Consider the following 27,865-nt stretch of genomic DNA (forward strand, 5'->3'; position numbering starts at 1 on the left):
CAACGAATAAAACACTTAAACACGAACAATAAAACCTACAAAGCATTTATAATTCTGCCCCAAGCTACATCACCAATGTTCTCTCCAAATATCACCCAAACCGTCCTTCTCCACTCCTCCCAAGACTTTCTGCTCTCTAGCTCCCTTGTCTCCTCCTCACATGCTCACCTACAGGACTTCTCCAGAGCCTCTCCTATCCTCTGGAACTCACTACCCAAATCTGTCCAGTTATCTTCTACTCTGTCCACTTTTAGGCGATCCCTGAAAAATCTCTTCAGGGAGGCCTATCTGCCTCCAGCTAACCAAATCTTCTACTTTCCACAGCTACTACCTTTTGTTTCACCAGCCCCGCCCTTTTAGATTGTAAGCTTGCAGGAGCAGGGCCCTTCTAACCCTCTTGTATTGCTGGTGTATGGTCTTCCTTTATATTTTAAAGCGCTGTGCAAACTGTTGGCGCTTTGCAAATCCTGAACAATTCTACATTAAAATATATAAAGCCAACTATGAAAAATCCCCCTTCAGTCTCCCCCCAGCCCCCCCCCCCCCCCCCCCCTTTAAGCAGAAACCCTTGGTGTCTCAGCTCATACAAAATTTCACTGAGAAAGCCGGCTGTTTCCCATGGCACGTATCCCTTTTCCTTTCACGGATTTTAAGGTCGCCCTGCTACTTTTGCTGATAGAGAATTCCAGCAGTACAGTGAAAACGCTGCAGGACGGCAGCTGAAACAAGAGGATTATTTTACCCACAGAGTGAAGTGACCCACAAACCACCACAGGGCCGGGGTTTAAGATCTGGCACAGAGAGCAGACTGGAACTTTCCATCGTACAAAGGCTGCTAGAGCCAATAACCAAGCCTTGTTCAGTGCCACGCTCGATACAGCTTTCCTCGTTTAACAAGTCTCACCAGGAAGAATATTCGATTCCTAGCTTTAACAGCATTCATGACAGAAGAGTAAACAAAACTCAAATACCGTGTTAACCTCTTACAAGCAGAAATACATTTTCTTTGACCTTGTTCTGCATCGATTTACCACAAATAAGTATTTGAGAAAACGCAACATGAGAAAAAAAAAAAAGGGAGAAGTTGCCCATACTGATCTTAGCTAGTTGGCTGGTGTCTATGGCTTAAATTATTATATGATACACTGACCTGGAACAGCCAAGTGAAGTTAAAATGCTGAATCCACAGGTTGGAGGTTAATACCAAAGCCAGATCACCACCATGATAGCCAGGGAACCAGGATTTCCAGTAGGGGGTTAACAGTGGCAGACTCCATCATTCTCTCTCCTTGAAAGGAAACCAGTCATGAGAGACCCGTGAAGGCAGCTGTTGGCTGCCTCCTCTGAAACTGCTTGATGCCTGGTTGCCACGTTGACCTTTTGACTTTAATACTGGATTTAACCTCTTTACACATGCAGGAGATGGGGTTCTAAATGGGCCAGGAAAGCGGAGGCCGACAGGAGGCACTTTTGATGTGGCAACGTCATCAGGAGTTCCAACGTCTCCTGATCGTTGGTAGTTGACCGGGATCTGGGGCGCTGATTGAGCGCTTTTCAGAACAAGGGAGCAACGTATTTATGATGCATCTAGGCCTTAAGGCCCACCCGCCTTACGGATATAATATACATACACAGGTGTCATAAAAGGGGTTAATGACCCATAGAACATGCAGATAAGAATTGTTTATTTCGCACACTTTCCTGATATGCTTAGCTGTCCAAGATCAGTGTTTCAAGCTATTGAGGATCAGCACATAACAGCCAGGTCAGCAATGGTAGCTCCTGTCTGCAATGACGCAATACTGGTCTACTATATTTGTACAGACTACAAGAGGAGCCATGTTTAATTACGGAGGGAAAAAAAACAAAACACACAATGGTACTAAGGATTTTAAGTGGTTGTAAACCCTTACATATACCCAATAACGTGACTGGCCTCAGATGATACACAAATTAAACAAATCGTCCTAACATGAAGTTGTACCTGTTTATCTGCAGTATTCTCTTCTCTACAGCCAAAGTCCAGAATTTATAAAGTTTGTCTGAGCAGCGAGGAAATAAAAAAAAAAAAAAAAAAAAAAAAGGTGGGACAGTTGAAGTTACATTCTGCCGCGCTCAGTGAGGAGAGTGCCAATTGGAGGGAAGAGACACACCCCCTTCACACAGGAATAGAGCTGAGACTGTCAATCAGCTGAAGGTCTTTCCCGTCACCTTTTTTTCCCTCGGTCCGGAAAACTTGTCAGGAGCTTTTAATGCTAATCGCAGAGGAATGAAGCAGCAGACAGAAATGACACTCTGGATTGAGACAAGTACACTACAGAGATATGCTTTGTTCATATTTTGTGTGTGAGGTTTACAACCACTTAAGGGCAATTACCCTTAAAAATACTCGTATGCATGGTGTAAAAGACCACTAATAAAAGTAAGACCGTACTGACTGCTCTGAAACAGTTCTATTTATTCATAAATACTAGTAAAACCTTTACTGTACATAAATCCGCTTATAAAAAATGATGCAACTTGTGCACAGTGGTACTTTGATAATGTATTCCGATTAAATAAGAAGCAATAAAAAATAAAATGCCACAGTGGTATGCGTTTTAACCACAAATACAAAGGCTAAATCTCCTAAAATATGGACAAGAGAGAATAAAAATAGACCACATCAAAAGGTCATGCCAGTGATTCAATCTCTCCCAAGTATATTATAGCACGCAGCTGGCTTTGGAATCCAATTGATTTACATCAACTGGAAAAAGCATAAAACACCTTGCTGAGCCACGCGGAAAAGTCACGATTAGAAGGCCACTGTTACGTTGCAATACATGTGCAAGGGAAAGACTATATACCCAGGAGTTGATATAAATTATGTGGTACGCAACAACTATGCTACACTGGAAGAAGCAACAGAGCCAGGGAAGTGAAATCTACAAAACACAGCATAGTAAACAGTTCCCTGTCTCCATAAACAAGAAAGGCTCATGCACCCCAGCATAGAGGTCCGTGTACACTGCTTCCAGGAGTCATAGGCATGTTGTACAGCCTCCCAAACCAATCAATGACAGGCTGCAGCTGTAGGTTAACTACACATTTGAGCATTTACATGCATTTGAGGAAGGATAAACAGGACTGGGCACAAAACTTCCAGGGACCCACATCCATCCCTGTAAGCATGTATACGCTTGGTTGTGTGGTTACCAGTATAGAGCTGCAGCCAGTCATTGATTCGTCCAAGTGACTGTACACAATGCCTGAAACTCCCGGGATCAGAAATATGGACAGCTTCTATGATATAGGGAACTCCAAACACCAACTCTACAATTAATCTAATTTCTGAGTGAAACGCGTTGGAGGTTCAGGTGGGCCTGTCTGTACACCGAATGGATCAATAAAACCCTTATTATAGATTTTATAAATTGAGTCGCTTTCCTTCTACCTCTTATGTGGTAGGCTTATAAAAGTAGATTTCAGACTGCAGGTGAGCCTGCACCCTTTTCTCAAATACTGGGGCACAACATTTGTAGTGGAGCAGTGATACTTTCTGTTTACACCATTGATAAAAGCCAACAGGGAGAAGTCGAAGTAGAATGAGCACAGGTACCCTAGAATACCTATATGACAGTAGGCCCAGGTCATCATCGCCACAGTCCCATGATTGCCTAGGGTGTCACGAATCCAAACTTTCTAAAAAAAGACATTATCATTTTGTAAGTTAAACAAGTAGTGGCACCAAAAGTAATATCTGTGCAATACAATGCGAGTTGAGCGGCCCTTTTTTTCCCCAGGTATACCACTCACGCATTGATTGCAAAATGCATTGCGGCTGCGCGCTCGCCCACATGAAAGGAAAAGGTCAGGACTTTAAATAATGGTATTTGACATGTACATATAAATTCATGAGCTCGCCCGCATGAACGTCACTTCCGGTACTCTTGGTTCCGACTTCCGGTGTGTTGGAACGACGGCCGCAACTTTGAACAGCGTTTTTCCTGCACTGCTGGCTGTACATGTTGGTGCTGACATAACAGCACCTTAAAATGTAAGTGCCCATTAATTCATTAATTTCACTTACCGGGATACTTTTTTTAATAAACATTGCGCTATGATATACATTTTGCTTTTCCCGAGCTTTGTCATACAAATCTAAGGAGACATCTATGGATTGAGACTAAAGGAGGGGTTCCACCCAGAAATGCCACTTCAGCGCGCCCCCCCTTTTGTGACATTTGGCACCTTTTCAGAGGGGAGCGGATACCTGTCAAATCCGGGGAAAGATCGCCCGCAATCTTGTGCAGCGAACTACGCAATGTCTGTGTCCCCCCCGCTGTCTGGGAGACACAGGTCCAAGAAGACAGCTGGGACTATACAGAAAGCGCAGTGTGACTTGTGCATGCATAGCAGGAAACAGGCTGTGAAGCCGCCAAGGCTTCACTTCCTGTTTCCCTTAGTAAGGATGTCGGCACCTGCACCAGGAGCCGAGGGACGGGTCGGCTTCAGGTGCTGACATCACGGGATCTCTGGACAGGTAAGTGTCCATACATTAAAATTCAGCAGCTGCAGTATTTTTTTACCCAGGTGGAACTCCGCTTTAAGTTAAGGATCACCCCTTCAGAGACTCATCGCTACCCAAGGGATCGGATTATTACGAGGCTCGTTATATTTAGTCATCTGGTGAGTTTGTATTTCTCCCACACGAGTGATGGTGGAGCACGGATAACCAAGATTACCTGTCACTACACAGATTTTTCCTTTTTCATGGTGTTTGGATTTCTTCTGAGGACTTTCTCCCCTTTTTCACTTTGATTTTTCTTGTGGAACATTATTATGCACTAAATGACTGTTTAGAGTGTTATTTTTAAGTTAAGTTTTTGAGTTGGCGCCAAAAACTTTATTTTCTACAATCATTTTTATCATTGCTAAACTTGTAGGGATCAAGCAGAATGGATGGTTATAAGGATACATGGAAAGCTGCAACACGACATGTTAAATGCACGCAGACAATTATTAACATGACAGCTTTGGAAGGCAAAACCATTGCAAAAGATACAACAAAGTATCATCTACATAAAGATATACAAAATAAAATAAAAGTTTAGTTCAGCTTTAACTATTACAAGTGTGGCTCATTTTTTGCCTAGGCAAAAGTGAACCTACCTACCTAGGTAGATTGCTGGTTCAGAAACCAAGCAGAATTGTAAGGTGGCGTTTCATAATCGGTATACAGCCGAGTATGATGGCAAACCTGTATAAAAACATCCATAACACTCTAAAGTACTTTTACCAATGGCAACCTATTGATGGAATCCAGCCAACCTAATTGCAAGACAGAGGATGTGATGAGTGGCTTGGTTTAAATATAGGTCTCATTAAATGGAGGAAAAACTCTAGTACAGGGTCAACTTTTTGACGTCAAATGGAACCCTTGAAATAATTTTCCTGGAACCACTGCTAAACAGGATTATACCTCCAGCTTATGGTACATCAGCGTGATCACAAGTTACATAAAAGGTATAAAAAAAAAAAAAAAAAAAAAAAAAAAAGTTTAACTAGCCCATATGGCACCCTAGGCTGTTTATGCTCTATAGCAGTGGTCTCCAAACTGCAGCCCAGGGGCCGGATGTGGCCTTTTGCTTGCCTTTGTCCGGCCCTTGTGGCGCTATTCCACCTTCTGACATCAACGATGAGGCATCATTGCTTTCACTGACACCAACAGTGAGGCAAGGTTCCTCCCACAGAACCTGATGGCCAATCCTTCCTCCCACTGACACCAACGACATTATTCCTCTTCCAACTGACCACAATTTAAATCCCACCGACCACCAAGAGACACTGTGGGCTCCCCATAGATGCTAGGGCATTTTTTACTTCCTCCCAAAGTCTGAAAGGCAGGAAACTGACCCTTTGATTGGAGACCCTGCTCTATAGCAAGATTATTTTTACTAAATTCTGAAAATGAAGAACAGTAAAACAATGCAAAAGTTGTGTCATAGTCCAACAGTTGTCAGGGTAGAGAAGCCCCTTTCGATGGTCAATGTAAGTAGGAAGATCATTTGCTCCTGCCTCTCTTGCTAGGAACCCTAAATTGACAAAGGCTACTTTAATAGTACTTATTTCCTTGTTAGATACAAAATAGCCAGACTTTACACGATTACCATAATATTTCCAGGAAACACCAAGATAAGATAACATGTGCATTGAACATTAATGTGTAACTAAAGTTATGTAACAAGACACTAGGGCAGCACAGTGGCTAAATGTTTAGCATTTCCACCTGGCAGAACTCAGGTCATCTGTTCAAATCCTAAAGACAGCATTACCTGCCTGGAAATTAGCATTTTTACCCTGTGCCTGCATGGGTTTCTTCTGGGTACTCTGGTTTCCTCCCACACTCCAAAGATATGCTGGGAAGTTTACTAGCTTCTGTCTAAATTGGCCCTAGTATGTATGAATGCAAGTTCAGGACCTTAGATTGTAAGCTCTTTGAGGGTAGAGACTGATGTGAATCTACAATATACATGTAAAGTGATGCGTAAAATTGATAGAGCTATATGTGTACATGTAATAAGACAAGAAGCTTCTGGTTTACACAAGTTAAAAGCAGAACTCCAGAATATTGTTTTATAATTAAAGGCTAATGGATCCCAGTTACCTGTAGCTGTACAGCCAAAAGGTAAATGAATAATGCACATCTAAAGCCAAAAATAAAAATGTAATATATTGCAACTTTAGTGCCGGTTCACACTGATGCGAGTTCATGACGAATTCGATGCGTCAAAAATATTCTAAATTCGCATGTCATCCCTAAAGTCATTGTTTTCTATGACCGTCGTTCACATACATGCGTTGCGATTCCTCTATGAATGCGATAAAAAAAAAAAAAAAAAAAAGGGTCTTGTGCGAGTTTACAGCGTTGCGAATTTAGCCTCCATAGACATCAATGTAAATCGTTCTGGAATCGCATTGTTGGTTCAGATATGTGCGAATTCCACCACACTACTCTCCACAAAAAACAGGAAATACACAGGAAGTTAACACCCTTTTTTTTCCCATTATGATTTCATTGGCTAGAACATCAATCGCAGCTATGACCAACTCCTGAAATTTGCGGTAAAATCGCGTTAAAAATCGCACCTCACAGGACAAAAAAATTGAACAAATTCGCAGCGCAGCAGTGTGAACCGGTGTTCTGACATATAGTGTCCTCCTATCAGATAGTGTTCGCCCCGTACTGCGCAGGCACAGCGCCTGCGCAGTACGGAGCAGCAGGAGATGCCGAAAGTGTCCGAAGTTGATCAGCTGACCATCAGCTGTACACGGCGCTCGGGCACCTGTTAGCGATGGCTGTGTAAGAGGGCCCCTCGCGGGCTCGCTGCGCTCGCCACACTTCGAGCACGGCCTCGCTGCGCTCGCCACGCTTCGGGCACGGCCTCGCTGCGCTCGGCAACTATTTATTCTAACTCTATGTCCACTTGGATAGTAGGGAATGATCCTGGACATAGGGTAAGAATAAATGCGCAGGCGCCGTGTACAGCTGACGATCAGCTGTTGAACTTCGGAGACTTTCGGCGTCTCGTTTGTCGTCCGTACTGCGCCTGCGCAGTAGAGGGCGGACACTTCTGGATAGGGGACTGTATTCGACAAGACACCGGCACTAACTGGCCAGAAAGGGAAGAAATTTAACACTTGCAGAACTTGCAGGTACATTTATAAAAAGGTCACACAACAATCGTGTGCTTTGCAGTCCCTTTCAAATATGGGGACAATGAGCAATGAAGAAATCAATATGTACTTAAAACCAAGAATTTCATCCATGAAGCAGAATGTAAACAGCCTGGGCATCAAGTAGGAAAATAAACCAAGTAAAACAAGTGACAACTTGGAAGAATAGAAGGGATCATTAAAAATAATCCCAAACCATATGAAGTTTGGGATTTAGGAAGAGACTAGTTGAAAACACACAGGGCCTCCAAGAACACTACTTGACATGGAGAGCAGTTTGAAAATATTGTCAGGAGCGTAAACCAAATTTGGTAGATACATTTTAGAGTATTAAAATTTTGCTTCTGGGGGGGGAAAAAAAAAAAAAAAAAAAAAAAAAAAAAAGCTTTGCTTTAGAAACATGTTTTCCCAACCTGTTAGATCCAAGAACATACCATAAATGGCCATCTAGAAGATCTCTAATTTGAATTACACATTTATACACATACAATGAAAAAGCTGGCCCCATACTAGAAGACAGATATATATTGCAGCAAAGGAGCTTTGGCTGTGCCAGCAACTGACAGGTTCACTCTGTAAAAGATCAGACAACATAGCGATGCCAATGTGCACAGGCTACCAAACTTTAATAGCACAAAATATGTAGGCAGGGGACTCGCTACTATTCACACAAACATTTTTTAACCTTTTTGGCCAAGTATAGATCTTTGCCCCAAGCATGTTTAAAATCACTTACAGTTGACAGACTCATTACCTCTATTGGGCGTCTGTTCAAAGTAACTACTGTGTCAGTAAAAAGACTAAGGTTAGGTTTGCAGGTCACCATAAAAAATTAACCCTTCCTTGCCCTTTGTTCCTCAACACTACATATCAAGTTCTTGCAGTCTTGTCTAATCTTACACCATTCTTGTTTCCCCATCTCCGGGCTCATTCAATCTCATCAATATCTTTTTATAAATGAGCTCCCAGAACATGACCCAATAATCTATATAGGGGAATCAGGACCTCTCTCCTGTTGGTGATCCTTCCAGTGTTGCAGCTGAGAATTCTGTTCATGCCACACACTTTGTTCACTTTTGGTAGTTGAATTGTATAATAATTTTCATAAAAGGGTCTATACATCAGGCCAGCAACTGAGGAAAGAGAAAGATTGATTTGGTGCCAAAAGATGAGCAATACCTTCAACAGAGACAGTTGTAGCCTCTGTATATGTATACACAAATTGCCTCTTTGGCTGTTCGTATAATGTCTTCAATGCATAGGGTGCACATACACACAATACATCCCTTTTCCCATTCTGCTTATGCTGATGTTTGAAATTTTCCATTAAAGTCAATGAGAAATGTTCACATATTGCTCACATCCATGCAAGCCCACAAGCTTGAAGATGGAATATGAAGCACTTCTACGTGTCCACAGCTTTTCCAGGCAGCCATCAATTGCTACCCATTAGGTGTAATAAATACTTTGGATACAGCTATCAATATACAAGACACAAACAAGGGCAATCTGAATTAATATTCCCCATTCCAAGTATTGTATGGGCTACAGCAATCATTTTCAGTCACATGCAGATTGTTTCTGTAATCTACACTTTCTTTTAATGGCATGTACACATCTTCAGTTGCAAGTGATCAGAACCTGTGGACAATGATCATATTCAAAGAGGAAAAAACCCCCACACACCAGCAAACGGATTATTTTTTTGCCATTTCTAACGCTGTTATAGTGCCGGAGATCTCCTATGGAAGACTTTCAGGTTGCCATGCTATACCAAAAGCCAATGTCAGAAAAGGTCCCATCGTGCAACCTTCTGCATCATGGCAATGGATCAGACAGAACAGTTCAGATTGGGAAAGTCTGAAAAGTATCAGGTTATTAGGGAACATTACAGTATAACAAGCCAGAGCTTATTAAAGAAGGACTCCTCTAAACACCATTTACATTTAAACTGGTATCATACATTATGCAGAGATGTGTCTAGCAACACCCAACAACCCTCTCCCGGCCTCTCCAATCCCCACCAGAAGAATATGGACACTTCTTCAATCCACAAACCAATGCCTGGGGCCAAATTGACTAGGAGTGACAGAGCCTTGGGCGCGACAACTTCCCACTGCCATCTTGCTACAAAGCCAAATGCCGGCATATGTTTTGAGACACGTGCATTTAAGCTAGCACTGGCGGCAGCGTCACTCTAAGTGCAATATTTATCTTGTATATTAAAACTTTTAAATTGAGAGCATTACATCTTGTGTGCTTCCCTTTCCTATCCATATACTGTACATCTGGCGCTCATGTGTCTGAGGACCCGTGTATCCCATTTTGAGGAAAAAGGAGTGAGGACTTGGCAGGAGTCTGTCAGGACCATTATCCACGAGGGGAACACAGCTTGCTTTGACCTTTCTGGTAATGCAGGGGTCATGGCTTGGAGGTGAGCGGCCAACTTATATGGTGGTGGAGACAGAACTTTTATTTGGATAACAGCACAGTGGTGATTGCACTATTTATTGCTTGGACTTTGCAGTTTGATTTTACACAATTTTGGAATGTGAACGCAATTTTAGTTGTACACTATCGATTTGAGTATTTTGGAATATTCACTTTTTTGTAGTACAATTTTTTTTAGAAGTTTAGTATATGGTAGACTTTGGTTTTGCTACACTGTCTTATTTAGGTCATGGAGTGTTATGAATTCACGTAATTGGTGTTAGCTGGCAACATTACTTTAAAATATTTGGAGCATGGGTCATATTACTGTGGTTGCGCTAATTGATTCTGTTGCTACATACAGTTGACCACAGTAATGAATGGCTGCATGCCACTACCTGCATAAACCAGTGCATGCGTAAAGACATATGCCATTTGACTGGCAATATCTGCACCCATGGTTGAACACCTGTAAGCATGTGTATGTCTATGCAAGTAGCAGTGTAAAACAGTACAGCCATTCATTACTATGGTTGGCTGTACGCAGCAGCTGTGCATTCCTTCATGTGATTACTTTACTAAATGTTTGGACTTTACCTTGACAATCCATGGTGTGCTGCTGATATTACACTATATCAACCAGTATTGGGACACCTGCCTTTACACGCACATGAACTTTAATGGCACACCAATCTTAGGGTTCAATATGGAGTTGGCCCATCCTTTGCAGCTATAACTTTTCCTGGGAAGGCTGTCTACAAGGTTTAGGAGTGTGTCTATGGGAATGTTTGACCATTCTTCCAGAAGCACATTTGTCTCAAGGCCTGGCTCTCAGTCCCCACTCTAATTTATCCCAAATGTGTTCTACCAGATTGGAGGTGCAGGCCAAGTTTCTCCACCCAAAACTCGCTCATTCAAGTCTTTATGGACCTTGCATCATGCACTGGTCCAAATCATTTGGTGGTGGTGGGGGGGGGAGAATTATGGTGTGGGGGTTTTTTCTCAAGGGTTGGGCTTGGCCCCATCGTTCCAGGGAAGGGAACTCTCAAGGCGTCAGCATACCAAGATATTTTGGACTATTTCATGCTCAACAGTTTTGGGATGGCCCCTTCCTGTTCACAAAGTACACAAAGCAAGGTCCCCATGTGCATGCAGCCTATAGAATAAAATAAGTTGGTCATACAAAGTCCCATAAACCCCCTAGTGCGTTCAATATAATTACAGCTTCAATTAGTTTACAACAGAGTATTTTGCCATAGCTCCTCTCTATGTAACATTTACTAGAAAGGGGACTTTATTCACATTGACCAATTTTCCCACCCCACAGCAGAAAATAAAATCAACCAAAACAAAAAAAAAAAAAAAGCCGAAAACATCTTCCTCCACATGTTACTTCTGTGCCAATCCTAAACAGTCAATCATTGATAAAATGAAGCACTTGATTGTTTAGATAAACTCCATGCTGGTATTTTAGAAAGTATATTTCTGAATTTCCAGGCAAGTAAACATGTGACTAAGAGCCATGCTTCCTCATTAAACCCATACAGTCATACCCAATTTACTAGGGTTGTATAAGCTCAGCTGTGCTACAGTGCTGCCCACATAACAAGAAACAGACGGCTTTCCTGTATTTCCATCAAGGTCCCTCATTTTTAGGATGTCAGTATCGGTAAGCCACATCCTGTGCTGCGCATATTTACTGCTTCAACAACTTGTAACATGTATTTTATATTCTTTTAGTCAGCAATCCATGGCGCTTCAAGCATGCCGGGGCCCGATCTAGACACCGGCAGGGCTTTGTCAGAGGGATTTGGTGCAAAACAAAGTGTCCGTCTTTGTGTGACGTGTTCGAACCTGTCAGAAATACCTGAAAATCACAAGCATGGCAAAGGATTCTGGGTAAGTTCAGAGGTGTTTAATGAACTGGAAAGGTTTGCTCCTGAAAAATATGGGTTTAACGTAGATCGTACTTTTTGTTAGAACACCACATCACTCTGAACGTTTCCAAAAAAAAAAAAAAAAAAAAAAAAAAAAAAAGGGAGCAGTGGGAGGTGTACTATAAAGGCAATAGGCCAGATTTTAGTAGTACAGCGACAGGCTGCAGCATTCACCTCTAAACAGTGAAATGCTAGATTACAGAACTATATGCTGGGAAGCCAGTATAGTGGTTCATAAAACTATAAAGATGTACATAAGCTATTGAGTTGCAGTGGCATGAGAAAAGTACTTGCATAAGCAGTCTGTTATCAGCCCCCCTTCACATGTATGTCAGGGCAGAATAAAAAAAAAAAAAAAGTCCCTGCAATACATGCACATTTTCCAATGACCTTGCAAGTACACAAATACCTATTGATCTGCCAGAAAAGCATTCAGCTCCCAATTCCTGTTGCGTGCTGACAAAAACGCATTTACGTGGATTGAGTGGTTGTCACCCCTGCCTCACCTGTTGCCAAAACTACTCAAACCCACATCCTATCCTATTGTCCACAACAGAGACAAATCATTCTGTAGTCCAAGATTAGGAGGCCTACTTACAGTGATACGAAAGTCTTTTTTTTTTTAAACACATTATATTTACCTATATATTTATGTTTATATTGTAATCTACCTCCACTACTCAATTGCTTCATATAAAGTCCCAAACTTCCCTTCTTATTACAGGGATGGAGGCACCTTAGGGTGCTTCATACAAAGTCCCGCGGGATGGAGGCACTTATGGTGCTTCATATAAAGTCCCAAACTCCCCCCATTTTCATATTATATTTACCTGCTCTGTTGCAGTGGATTTGCACAGAGCAACCTGAAACCTCCTCTTCTTGGGTCCCTATTCAGCTCTCCTGGCCCCTTTCTCCTGTTGAGTGCCCCCACAGCAAGCAGCTTACTATGGGGGCACCCAAGTAGAGCTGAAGCTCCCTGTGTCCATTCAGACATGGAGCTGAAGCTCTGCCCCACCCCCTCTTCCCTGATTGGGTGACTGATTGTCTCAGCCAATCAGGAGGGAGAGTCCTGGACAACCGAGGGACTCGTGGACATCGCTGAACAAAGATGAGGCTCAGGTAAGTCATAGGGGGCTGCTGCATACAGAAGGCTTTTTATCTTAATGCACCAAGATGAAAAACACCTTCTGAATTTAAAACTCCAAAGTGGAAGTCCAGGCTTTTCCCAATTATGCTTACATCTGCTCCCAAGCCCCCTTCTAACCTTTATTCTAACTACCCTGTAAAAAGGAAGAGGTCTTTACTTACCTATTCTCAAAGTGGTCCGGTCATGCGATTTCCCCAGTGGTCAGCTTCAAGGAAGAGAAGAGATCGCTGACAACATCCCCGTAGGCTTGCTATGAGGAATTCATGGTCAGCTGCTGCTCCTCCACATTGAAGTCGCCGCTGGGAGCCAATTACCAGAACGCAGAAAGTATAAGGATCTTCCTTTCAAAGGGTAGTTATAGGAATTGGGGGGGGGGGGGGGGGGGAGAGGTTCTTTAGCAAGCCCCTGTTCTAATCCTACATCTCCATGAATTGTATGTTACATTCCACATTTTCCAAAATCACGCTACACAGTCATATTTAAGTGAACGGGCACCATTGAAAATAATGCAATTTCACTTGTAATGCGATTCTGTGTGACTCAAGTCGCATCAGAAAACACACCAGTGTGAACCAGCACTAAAGGCTGGGGACTCCCATTCTTTGGATCCGCAATTTGTGTCTCTCGACTCATAACCAACAAGCGTGAACAGGTCTTTTCAAGGAACTACTACACAATCCCCTTGTCAGCATAATCTGAAATATCAGCTGATGTGCAGAGGCAGTGTATTTTTTTTTTTTTTTTTAATTAAAAAGGAAGGCTACAAGGATAACTGTCATTTGATGGTTTAAAAATCTATATTATCCACACAAAATAAAATATTTTTTTGCAGTGGTCTCTGCTTCTTAGTTCTAAGATGCTTGCTTTTCAAACAAATTTCCATTTCATTTCAGGGTATGTTCTACAACAGAGCAGAGTAAAAGGTTAGAGCTTTTAAAGAACATATGATTTATGGAGATGTAGGATTAGAACGGGGGGGGGGGGGGGGCATGAGAAACGAATGTCTTAGAGTGTTGGGATTAACACGGATCACAAGACAGTCGTGAACACTCGTCTTCATGCACACCCTCAGAAGGTTCCAGCAGCCAGTCATGTCCCAACTCAGGTGACCAGACATTTGCTGGGTAACATTTATACACAAGTGAAAAGCAAAATACAGAGCACCCCTAAACTGCACAAGGCTGACCATTAACGAGGTGCATCCATTAAGTTGGACAGGACAATATCTGCAAGGAGTTTACGAGAGATTTCCAAGCAATCTTGGAGGGTTGGGAAGAGAGGGCAGGGCGATCTACCTTGGTTTAAAAAAAAAAAAAAAAATCCTATGGAAAAAGCCTTCATACAGTGGTCCCAGCCTGAGGAAGGATGTGCTCTGAAGGCTTGTGTGGAGAGGGACAGCATTTTGCCTCTGTACACAATGGATATGTATAGTGCATCTAGAAAGTATTTACAGTGCTTCACTTTTTCCACATTTTGTTTGGTTACTTATTCCAAAATGGATTAAAATTCATTATTTTCCTCAAAAATCTACAAACAATACCCCATAAGAAGAAATCTTTTGCCTTTTTTGTTTTGAATAAAAACACACAGCCTTTGCCATGACACTTAAAATTGAGCTCAGGGGCATCCTGTTTCCACTAATCATCCTTGAGATGTTTCTACAACTTGAGTCCAACTGTAGTAAATTCAGTTGATAGGACACGATTTGGAAAGGCACACGCCTTTCTATATAAAGGTCCCACAATTAACAGTGCATGCCAGAGCACAAACCAACCCATGAAGGCCAAGGAATTGCCTGTAAACCACCAAGACAGGATTGTATGGAGGCACAAATCTGGGGAAGGGTACAGAAAAATTTCTGCAGCATTGAAGGTCTCAATGAGCACAGTGGTCTCCATCTGTAAATAAAAGAAGTTTGGAACCACCAGGACTCTTCCTAGAGCGGGCTGCCTGGCCAAACTGTTTTTCTTTTTTTTGGGGGGGGGCCTTCATCAGAGATGACCAAGAACCTGATTAGTCACCGACAGAGCTCCAGCGTTTGAGGAGTACCTTCCAGAAGAACCATCATCTCTGCAGCGCTCCACCAATTAGGCCTGCATGATAGAGTGGCCAGACGGAAGCCACCTGGCAGTTGCCAAAAGGCACCTGAAGGACTTGGACCATGAAAAAACAAAATTCTCTGGACTGATGAAACAAAGATGGAACTCTTTGGCCTGAGTGGCAAACATGTCTGGAGGAAACCAAGCACTGCTCATCACCTGGCAAATGCCATCCCTATAGTGAAGTATGGTGGTGGCAGCATCATGCTGTGGGGATGTTTTTCTGCAACAGGTACTGGGAGACTAGCCAGGATTGAGGAAAAGATGAATGCAGCAATGTACAGAGACATCCTTGAGGAAAAACGGGCTCCAGAGCACTCTGGACCTCAGACTGGGACGAAGGTTCATCCTCCAACAGGACAACGACCCCAAGCACACAGCCAAGATAACAGTGGCTACAGGACAACTGAATGTCCTTGAGTGGCCCAGCCAGAGCAGAAACTTAAACCCAATTGAACATCTCTGGAGAGATCTGGAAATGGCGGTGCACTGAAGATCCCCATCCAATCTAATGGAGCTTGGAGAGGTCCTGCAAAGAAGAATGGGAGAAACTGCTCAAAAATAAGTGTGCCATCTTGTAGCATCATACGCAAAAAGACTTGGGGCTGCAATTGGTGCCAAAGGTGCTTCAACAAAGTATTACACAAAGGCTGTGAATACATCTGTACATGTGATTTTATTCTTCATTTTTAATGAATTTGCTAAAATTTCTAACAAACTTCTTTCAGGTTGTCATTATGGGGTATTGTTTGTAGAATTATGAAGAAAATAAGGAATTGAATCTATTTTGGAATAAGGCTGTAACATAAAATGTGGAAAAAGTGAAGCGCTGTGTATACTTTCTGGATGCACTGTACCCATTTTAAAGAAATAAAAAAGCTAACCTGAAGTATGGCAGCCTTTAAAGGTTTTACTATACTTGGACTGTGGAGGTTGGTTCAGCTGCAATAGCACCCAAGGTTACCCATCTAAGGCTCACCCTACCTGGATTTATGGAATATTGTATACACAGACACACCCCCCCAGACTGTTAGCTATAGGATTACTTGCATTCCCTGCTTGCTTAAATACGTTCACAAGTGATTTAGTAGCTCAATAACACTGGTAAACAGCTACCATCATGCCAACATGTTTCAGGTACTAGGGGCAAAGAGTTAGAGAACCTCAGCGAGGTGATGATCATTCATAGTCCACTGAGCAGGCTGGAAGTGACTGGCTTTGGGGGGGGGGGGTTTGAAGGTCATCCTGGCTGTTTGGGTCAATTTCAGCTTCAACAGTCGTAATAATCTTTATTATTGCTCCATTTTGAAGTGCTTATAATTGAAAGACTTTAAACTTCTTTACAATTAATGGACAAAGTGCAGCGGTCTTTTTGCCTATTGACAGCAAGGGACAAGGGGGAAGGTAGATCTTATAAGAAAGCAAACTTTTTTAATGTAAGTTCACTGGATTTTTGGCAGATCTTCATGCATTTACTATACTTGCTGGGTTTTTGTAATGGATGAAACATGGGGAAAGGTACTTGTATTGTAAAGGATGTACTTACTGAATGTTTTTTGTGCTCAGATACATTTAAAAGGCAACCCTGGGCAGGAAAAATCTTAAGATCTTCTCACTGCAGTATAAGCACTTATGACCACCTCTTTGGATAACATGTAACCAACCTTTCCGGTGTTCCAGCCCTGCAGCCTCCAGTAAGCTCTACCAAGGGGTGTCCAACCTGCAGCCCAGCACAAAATCGTAAACTTAAAAATGTTGATTTTTTTTTTTATTCTTCGTAAAAATGAGTTTACACTTTGTGAACACATGCGGCCGAACAAAAATTTGACAGTGTCTTTTCTGGACTTGATAAGTTTTATCTTCCCAAAGAAATATATCCCATTCCTTATAATCATGCCTTCAAGTCATCAGTTTTTGGCAGCACCTATATTTGGGTTCTAATTTTGCTCTTCGTGGACATCCTTGTTAATAGTTGCTCACAAATATCTGATGAGTACCTTGAGAATTGCTTACTCATCCATCGAACCAGATATTGAGGTGTTAGTTTACCAAAAACAGCATAAAATAAAAATCGCACTGATTGTATGTTGCTCTGTTCCCTTTATAATAAAATAAATGACGTTTTATTATCAGTGATAGTTTGTGATCTACCCATCTACTCATCTGCAATCTTTATTGTTAGTGGCCCAAGACAGTTCCTCTCCTTCGATGGGGCCCAGGAAGGTCAAAAGGTTGAACACCCCTGCTCTACGCCATGCAACACTTCCAGGGGTGTTGGGTGCTTGTTTAACCAGTGTACACTTATAACCCCGTGTGACTACAAGGTACAGCAGTGGTATAGGGACAGGAGGGTGCATCTACAGAATGCAGCAGGGGAGCCAGGGATCCAACACTCTCAAAAAATGTTTTAGAGTCTTACTGAAGATGCAACAATGAACCAGAGCAGATACAGAACATGGATCGCCACAGAGACAAGAGTTCTTCTATTACAGGAACCTGGCATTCAGGATTGTTTAGCCTACCAAGGTTGTTAATAAAACACTTTACCTCTATGCACACACATAACACACTTATAATCCCAGTAGCAGTGCACCGATTCCGTATCGGTGCCGATACCAAGTATTTGCACAGGCTCCAATACTAAAACCAATACCGTCAAGTCCAGACTGTAAGGGCCAGTTCACACTGGTGCGATGCCAGACATTGCATGCAATTTGCACCGCACTGCTGTGCAGATCACATGCAATGTCTGTGCGATGTGAATCCAGTCATACAAACTGTACGGCCAAATATGAATTGCATTCGGACCAAACTCGTGCAGGACCCTTTTTGTCCACACCAGAATCAGATCGCATGGGTGTTCACACCCATGCGATCTGATTGCTGCCTGAATTCACAGTTCACACTGCAACACGATCCGGGGGAGTCTGTATTGACACCCAGAGGGCAGTGTGAACCGCTGGCGATTCCAGTGCGATGCATGTATCCGCACTGAATTTGCAGGGTTTCCCGCATCGCACCAGTATTAACCTGAGCCCAAGACCCAGTTCATATATATATGCCAATTGGATGCGTTTTGAACCGCATATGATTTGCATAACACGTGAACCTGCAGCCTTTTTAATAGAAGTGGTTCACATGTGCGGCCCAACTGCGGCGCGTTATAAAAAGAGTTGGTACAATTTGAGCGCGGTTTAAATGCGAATTCCATGGTCATTCACTGACAATTCACACCTGAACCGCTAAACTAAGTTGCAGTTAAGGGAGCCGAAATCCTGCTGTCAAAACCAGACCGAACATATGTGCACCCTCTTACTGCCACCTTTATGGGGAGAGATACAAAATGGGTGTTGGTAATTGGTATTGGCAAGTACTTGAGGAAAAGTAATCGGTGCTCATAATCGGCCTTAAACTGATAACGGTGCATCCCTAAATCCCAGTAAAACGCAGACTATTTCTAGAGAGCTGTGTGTTTAAGTTTGACCCCTTGCAAGAGGGTCTCGGAGTCACCTATGTAAGACAACAGAGTGGTCAAGATGAAAAAGAAAACTTGTTCTTAGTCGGAATGATCAAAGCCTACAAAGCTGTTACTCCTCTCTTAACTTCAAACATTAAAAGCATGATGGGGTTAGGTTTCCAGGACAGACATCCAGATCAAAAGTTTCAAGTACTTCTCTGCTGAAATAATTACTGGTATTTTTACACTCCATTTCATTTCTGCCTTTGAAGGAGTAACTCTGATAGATGGGTTTGCTTTTCTAACCTCCAGATTTGTTCTGTGATTGCATCACACTTATGGATGGTGGCCAAACAAAAAAAAACACAAAATGAATGTTATCTTTGTGGTGCCCAAAGACTATTAAAAAGGTAATATACATGAAATGATGTAGATGGAAATCCACAAAATAAGCATGAACTCCAAGCACAAAACATTGTGTGAAAGTAGATCAAAATGTAATTACTTGCGGAGGCAATATAAATTTTAGTACCTGCAGTGTTTTGCAATCAGCAATATGCTCCACTGGAAATGCCACCTAATGCTTCCGGGCCAACCAGGGGACCGAAGAAACAAACAGCTAAAGTTTAGAGGTGGAATTTTCCAGCGACATCAGCACTACCCAATCATCCCACACTTGACCAAAAATCAAAGAAGTATAATAAAGACATGCTGGGAGGTGCAGCTACTGGGGTCACCGTGTAGAGTAGCTTACGGGTACACTAAAGAAAAATCAGTGCATGTAGGACAACCTAGAGACTGCTGTTCAGTTTAGCTGAACTTGACAAAAAAAAAAAAAAAAAAAAACCACACAGCTTTACACAAAATGGTAACTGTTACACCTGCAAAAAGATCTAAAATTCTATTCAGCCAGGCTTGTGATCGAGGCACACTGCTCAACAGGATGGTCAGGGTCTAGATCTTCCCACAGCCTATGCTGCAACTAATAGCTCCTGCACCAGGACCCTGCCTGTAAATGGCAGAGCACAATGAAAAGGTCATCCCTGCACTCTCCCTTCATGTAAGAATGTTCACATTGTTGTCTGGACAAAGTAAAAAGACCAATACAGGGGGTCCCCTACTTACAAACAACTCCTACTTACAAACGGAGGGAGACAACAGGAAGTGAGAGGAAATCTACCCCTAGGAAGGGAAATTCACTCCTGTAAGAGTTAATATGGGAAAAAGGTGTCTCCACTGATGCTTCATCACCAATCCTTATTTCCCTAATAACCCCAAATTTTCAAAATCCAATTGTCATTGGGACAGAAAGTGAGGTGAAATCTTCTGAACAGGGGCACAGACAGCAAAACAAATGTTACAGGGGTGATAACCCTTCCCTATGCTATCTACAAAACTTAATAGATTTTTTTGGCTGGAGCTACACTTAAAAAATGTACCTGTTCCGACTTACAGATTCAACTTAAGAACAAACCTACAGTCCCTAACTTGTTTGTAACCCGGGGACCCCCTGTATTAGCTCAGAATGCTGTGTAGGGTATCAGAAAGCACTAATACTGTCATATGTTAAAAAAAAAAAAAAAAAAGTGTCATATTCCTCCATACCCAGAAGTACCACCAGTACTAGGAGGGGACATTAAAAACTTGATCAGACATGTTGAATTTTCCTGGCCACTTGGAACATTGCCGATTGTCACCCGACTGAGATAACATTGTTAGGATCGGGTGAAAGCCATCTATTGGCAACTTACAGCGGAAGCACCGTGCAAAATAGATTCTCTCCAACTTAGGTACAATGAACATAACTTGGTTGGATCTTTTCTGCAGAAAGACTTACCAATTATGTTACAGCCATACCAAAATTGCAGCAGTCCCCACAGAGGGGAAGAAAAAAAAAAAAACTGCCAAGTGCAGTAACCACAGCAAAAAGAATAGTAACCCATTGTAAAATGGATTGACTATGCATGGAACCATGTGAAAATCAAAGATGTGAAAGTAGCCTTGCAATAAACTAGACTGTAGAACAAAAAAAAACTCCCAAACAGGTGTTACCTGCATAACCATTTACCTGCACCACCAGAACACTGCCCTGTTCAAGAGAAATCCTTAGTCGAAAACTGCTGAGGAACCAACACTTCTGGAAGTGGCGATCTCCTGGGTCCACCTCACTACTTACTGTTTTTTCCTGAAGAGGTTAAAGAGGAACTGCAGTCTGCTCACATAATTTGTAATAAAAACACCTTTGCCATTCTATCTATATATAGTGATTCTGTACTTAATATGCTGCAGAAATCTCCCTCCACCAAGTCTGGCTGTATCCATTTTAACTGTGGGCAGCTGAAGCTGCGTTCACTTCCTGGATTTACACAGACACATCTTCTGCTCTGCAGCTCTCATTGGCCCTCTGACTCATTCCCCCCTCCCTTCCTGGCAAACTCACGAGAGAGAGAGCTGTGCATGAGGTCATAAGCCTAGGCTTTACTAGACAAGAAACAGGAAGTGGGCTGTATAAGGCATTTACTGGCAGAAAAAATGTTTTACTATCCAAATTTAAAACAAAGGGCAGAAGATTTAATAGATGGAAACATGAAAAAAAATGACTGAAGGTCCGCTTTATCGTCGCTACTGTGTCCATTCTAATCTGACAGGGCTCAGGGTGGGGACTTCAGTGGTGGATTTCACCAGGAGGTTTGGTTTCTCCATGGATTTCAGTGGCAAATTTCACCCCCAGGATTGTTGGGTTTCTCAGTGGACTTGTGGATGACTTCTCCTAAATGGAGGCAAGTATTCACTTTCAGAGCTAGACTGGTTGGGTTTTTTTTTCCTCAATGACAGGGTCCTTCAGTATGTATTTTTAAATGTCTGCTATTTAGCTAGTAAAAAGCCTGTTCAGCAGATTTACTTCAGTTAGGGAAAGTCTATTCTGTGCACCTAAATTAGCCCTAGATCCCCACTGTAAACTATGTCAAAATCACAAGCTTTTTTCATATAAGTCACTGGAAAGAGAGGAATGGGAAAATTGCCTGGGGCTCACAAGACTCCGTATCCTTTACACTGAAATTGTGTCAGCACATTCCAAAAACATTTTCATGTTAAGATTTTTTTCCTAACTCAAGCTGATCTACAATGAGTTACCCATCATGTCTGAAATAGGGCTTACTTCAATAAAATGGGTTTTATCTTCATCATACATTAGGAAAATGCTGATTAAGGTGTCAGTTTGCCCAAAACAGTTTTTCGTTAGTTCAGTTTGTGGTCAAAGCCCCTTGGTGCTTGGAGGCTCCAAGTTTAACCTGCCATGGGAGTTGTGCATTTTCAAACCACATTTGTAGGTTTTAGAAGCCCATTGGATTCTTCATAATATAAAAGGGAATCAAAATATCCAAGATAAGGAAAGTCAGACCCTCTCCTAATATCCACAGACATTTTTTCTCTCCAGCATCTGGTGACCCTGACCCTTTAAGGGCCAAGCCTTGGGTTTGTACTACTGACCGCCAATACATTAGACATGAAAGCGTATAATTGCTCACAAAGGTTTGGTCATTTTATTTTAGAATGTAAAAATAACACACAGTGGTTTTTAAATACCAAAGGCAATTGCCATCTGTCAAAAAAAAAAAAAATAATTGTACAAAATGTATTTGGCTACAGTGTTGCTTGATGGGATAATTATCAAACTGACAGCACAAAAAACTGAAAAAATGGCCTCACAATGCACACAGGCTAGCACTCAGGTGGTTATAAAAAACTTTGGTAAACATGAAACAGAGCTCTGGGTCCTTGCAAGTTATGTGTAGGTGGACCTGCCATTTTACAGGAAGGCTAAAGTGGTTGTAAAAGGCAGAAGGTTCTCAATGCATTCTATGCATTAATATAAAAAGACTTGTGTGCAGCAGCCCCCCTAAGCACATTTCGATCTAGCAATGTTGCACGAGAGACTAGACTGTCCTGGACTCACTCATTGGCTGAGACGGCAGTGAAGCGTCATTGGCTCCTGCTGCTGTCTATCAAAGCCAGTGAGCCAATGTGGAGAGAGGGGGCAGGCCTGGGCCACCGCTCGGTGTCTGAATGGACACAGGGAGCTGCGGCTTGGCTACCCTTAAAGCAAGCTGCTTGGTGTAGGGGCGCTCAACAGGAGGGAGGGACCAGGCGCACCGAAGAGGGACACGAGAAGAGGAGGCTCTGGGCTGCTCTGTGTAAAACCAGTGAGCAGGGAAGTATAACAAAAAAAAAAAAAAAAAAAAACCACACAGGTCTTCATCCTAAAGTGGACTGTGCATAAAATTACAGCAGTATAATCTAAACGGTGTAATCAGGGCCTGTGTTCAGTCCTTGCTCTGTTGCAGCACTAAGACAAATGCCAAACTGATAAGACAGTACAGGGCTGATAAGAATTTCTTGCAAGTCTAGTAAATAGTTATATTAAGTTGAAATGGATTTGCTCAATTTTTTTTCTGTAGGACTACACAATCTTCAATGCTCCCACAGAAATCAGGAGTATCATGTGAATGCCACACTCCAGATTCCATCCATATCAGTTTTGTCCAATTAAAATGTTAGAAGTAACATGCAGTTTGTGTCTTCGCTTAATACTGTCCTACCAGTTGCCAATGTTGCAGGAGTGTGGTCACCGTACTGTGTAAACTACAATCAATGTTTTCTTCCAATCTGATGACAATTGACAGTTGCCCAAACTATTTAGCAACAGAGAGTGGGACTTCCTGTAACTGGCAGATAGCGTGGCCAGTTATAGGGCTAGTTCACCTTTTCACAATAAAGGAGAAGGTGAACTCACGACACCCTCCTCACATCACATCACTGATCCGTGCTGCACCTCTTGCCTTGATTTTCTGCTGTCCATGCATTTAGTGTAGCATGGTGGTGGGCAGGGATTGGTCAGCATTGGCATTTGACCGTGCTGACCACTGAAGTCCTGAGCCATCCGAGTGTCCCGAAAGAAAGAAGAGTGCGACTATCAAATGCTGTGACCCCTCCATCAGCTAGCATGGGCAGTGAAAGATAATCATCTGAAGACGGGGTGCGGTAAGTGCAGGGACCAGGAGAATGGGGAGTTTGTTGCACCTTAGTTCACCTTTTTGTGATAAAGTAAACTAACCCTTTAAAGGAAGGGGAGTAATAATGGATCTACAGGTAATAAAACCTAAAACTAGGTTAGGGTGAATGATACCCAAGACCAGCCACAAGCAGTTCAAATCTTGGCCGGTTCGCCAGGAACTGGCCAAGATTCGAACCATGTATAGGCAGCCAGAATGTACCCAAGTTGATTGATCAACTTGGGTACAATCAGCCTGCCGGATAATACATGCAAATATTGCTAGCAGCTGGTAAAGCCGCTAACAATGACAGTTCTCCCGGCAGGGAGGGATTCCCCCTGTCAACGCGGTCTGCGTTGAGGGAAATTGAGGTTGCAGGAAGAATTCGCTCTGTGTGTGGCCTGCATAACATTTTTTGCACTCAAACATACAGATATAAAGCTGACCTTAGGCCGGCCATACACGGTTCGAATCTGGTTCAGCAGGAATCGGCCAAGATTCAAACCATTAATGGGCAGGCTGAATGTACCAAGTAGATTGATCAACTTGGATACAGCCAGCCTACTGTATTTACTTCCAATTATCGCTAGCAATAATCACTGTCTTCTCCCGGTGGGGACAGCTTCCCCTGCCAGGAGCAGACAGACAATGGCTCGTCAGGAGGGATTCCCCTGTCAGCACTGTGTGCTGATGGTGAAATCGTGCAAATTTCTTTCCTGCAACCCTTGGCTGCAGAAAAGAAAATTTGCACCGCCTTTAGCCAGCCTTAGTTGGACTTTGCCCACTGACACAAGTTAGAGGATACTTCCCTGCTTAGACATAGTATTCTGACAGCGGGACTTTCCAATGGGCTGCAGCTGCTAATTGAGAATTTTCCAACAAGCCCATTAAACAGAAGTTGAACGCTTAATAAGACTTCTGTCGAGCAGGATCGGCAAAACCTGGATTGACATTTGGCTGGTACCTGCTGAACTGGACAAATTTCAATAGCTCTATGGCCAGCTTAACAAAACACTTTCAATGATATATTTAACAGGCCAAAACTAAGCTAATAAGAGCAGTTTATTGTCCGGGTTTACATACACAAAGCATTTGAGTTTCTATACACTTTATAGGGTGTGTAATCAAGCCAAGACACATAATGAACTCAGCGAAAGCACAAATCTGTGTTTGCAGCACTCCGCATGGACACAGATGGTTCCTTGTGATTACACAGACCAAAGGTTCTATAGAATCGCTCCAAAGCGCCTCAACATCCTCCGCCGCAAAGAGAATTCTGACAGGAGGTTTTAACAGCTGTCACTGCATATCTAGACATTAAAGCGTGATCACTTGAAAGACACTCAGTCATTAAACTATTCAATATTTGTAGCCAAAAAAAAAAAAAAAGCCAGAGCCCCAAACATGGAATCAAAAACCTAAATTTACATTTTGAGTCCGATGTTGCACTTTTCTTCCCATCATGCTGGCCACCTGCTTCAAAAAAAAAAAAAAAAAAAAAAAAAAGCTTCCTTTTCCTCCAACATTTAGTCATTTGATCGCCACTTCTAATATATGCAAATCAGAGAGAAGAGAGTCTCAGCAGGCTTCCGAATTGTGTGAAAGATAAAACCACTATCCCTGCACCACAAGTCACTTCTGATTATAACCGGCATTACTTCATATTAATAAGACAATAAAAAGGTTACAACCTGCTCCTTGTAGCAGTTGGCTTCCCCCTTTTATTATGTACACTGAACTACGATATGGTTGGTGTCTACGGGCCACGTAGATTTTATTTCACACAAATTTTTACAATCAATCCTAAATCCAGTCAAAACATTGTTTTTAGTTAAAAGTATAACTAAAGGCATTTTTTTTTTTTTTAATGGTTTGGATCAGTGGCCATCCATTAGGGGCGCCACCCCCCCATCTATGCGTCCGGCCCTAATTATATGCGGGGTGACCGACACATGGATTCCAATGGGTTTTTTTTTTTAAGCACGTGACTAGAGGCAGAGGCTAATCTATTATCACTTGTGTGATAATAGCGAACAAATCGCCGCCGTTCGTGTCTCCGGCGGAGTATTTACAGCCTCTGTTCCTCTCCCGTGTGGGGGGGTGATGTTAGTTTGTGCCGCAAATAATTTGGATACAGGGGCAAGGCAGTAAAACCATTGTCAGAGCAGGTGAATGCTCCTAATTGGACCCAGGTAGCAATAAACACAAAATTGTCCTGATCACCATCATCAATATAAATGAATGTGAGGGTAAACCAAAAATTTAAGTCGCCACCTGAACAGGAATAGAGATACCTTCCAGCCTCTTCCAGTCCATCCAATGAATGTCCAAACACTTGCCCTGTTCCCTACCAAGCATGCTGTGGTACTATCCTCCGACCCCGCGTCCCTACAGGACACAGGCATCAAAAGTGTCAAACGTGGACAAGGCTTGGAATGACTTCAGCACTGTAGGAGATCCAGGCTTGTCCGAGAATAGTATAAAAGTGCCTCTATTGGGGGAAGGTTTCTTCAGGATTTTTCTCCCGACAGGGTCACTTTAAAAATAGTACTATGCTAACTTAAAAAGGGTTGCTATAAAATTCAATTATTTTAGTACATAAACTGCTAAATACCTTTTCTCATCAGCATTATAAAGCAGTTAGCATTATAAATCAGTGTTTAGTTAAAGCTTGTAGGAGTAGTTGTCATTCTCCGACTGTCCTAGGAGGCCACAGGACCCCTGACCCTCTGTCTGGACAGTGCCGATTGGTCCTGTGCTGATCACATGTACCATCCAAGAAAAACAAAAAACAAAAACAGACCTCTAGCAATACACACCAAGCTGAGCATGTGCAGTGACTCCAAAGGCTGCCTTATCAGGAGATGGATTGGGGACAGTGGAAGAAGGGATCAGTCTTTAGGGTTAACCCCTTAGGTCTCCTAGTGAGTTTAACAAGCATGCTTTACTGCACATGCAGACCGATTTTTACGGTTGTGGGTTTAGTAACACTTTAAGGCAGATTTAAAAATAGACCGGCTTAAATATCTAGAAGCACACACCTAAAGCTAGCCATATATACAAAGATTTTGCTTGTTCAGCCTGTATGCTGAAGAGAAAAAAAAATTAATTTCTCCATTAACACTAAAGCAATGTGGATGAAGACATCTCACATCTCTGCTTCCAGAGATAAAACATTTTAATATCACTAAGGCACTTTAATGAGGCACCCTCCAGATCCAGTGTCAAAGCGCAACCATTGTACTGCCCAATACAGTGCCGGCAGTACAGACAGATGTACTGGCACAGCTAGGCATTCAGCCTCTACAATTAAGCCCCTACTGCATGAAACATGAAGGATTTGCTCCCTTTTACTAAGAGTTCACTATATGCCGAGGCAGTGTGTGGACTAGTGCCATTTTGTTGTAGTCCTTGATGTGTTCGACAAGCCAGTATTGGACCAGCAGCTGCAAGCATTGTGGCCAGTCTGGGATGACAGATTGGGGCATTTGAGTGGTAATCATTTCATTTTCAAGCATGACTCTGCCACCAATCAGAATCCACAAGCAATTTTCCCATGTGACCTTGCCAAATATCTATTCATTTCAAAATTGATGACTGGCGTTTCTTGCTCTGCCCACCTTCTATTGCCATTATCGACTCCCTTTCTGGTTCTGCAATTTATTGTAAATTATGAAGACCACATTAGGAACACAGCACTCACGATGCAGGAGAATTGAGGCTCCTTGCAATGTAGAAGTAGCACCTGAAGATCTCAATGCTGCCCCCAAGAGACAGAAAGGTAGCAGGTGATGGAGCCCACCTATATTCACTTACAACTGAAAGATCTATTTTGGGTAGTTGGACCCTTTAAGACCATTATACAGACTATCAAACGTCCTTCCTCTAAAAAGGGAAAGAAATCAGAGAAAAGAATCATACAAGTATCGTCACACAAGAGACATCCTGTCTGGCCTCCTGTTACCATTTGTGTTGGAAGAGGACAGTCTATATCCCTGAAAGGTATCGTGTATCCGGAAACT

At 42.4% G+C, this 27,865-nt stretch overlaps 1 protein-coding gene across 2 annotated transcripts in view; it reads right to left on the bottom strand.

Moving 5' to 3' along the window:
* The window catches only part of VGLL4 (vestigial like family member 4), a 178,012-nt gene that overhangs the window by 31,989 nt on the left and 118,158 nt on the right, over window positions 1–27,865 (bottom strand). The window lies entirely within an intron of this gene.

Source organism: Aquarana catesbeiana, linkage group LG07 (genome assembly GCF_042186555.1).
Source record: "Aquarana catesbeiana isolate 2022-GZ linkage group LG07, ASM4218655v1, whole genome shotgun sequence".
Classification (NCBI taxonomy): domain Eukaryota; kingdom Metazoa; phylum Chordata; class Amphibia; order Anura; family Ranidae; genus Aquarana; species Aquarana catesbeiana.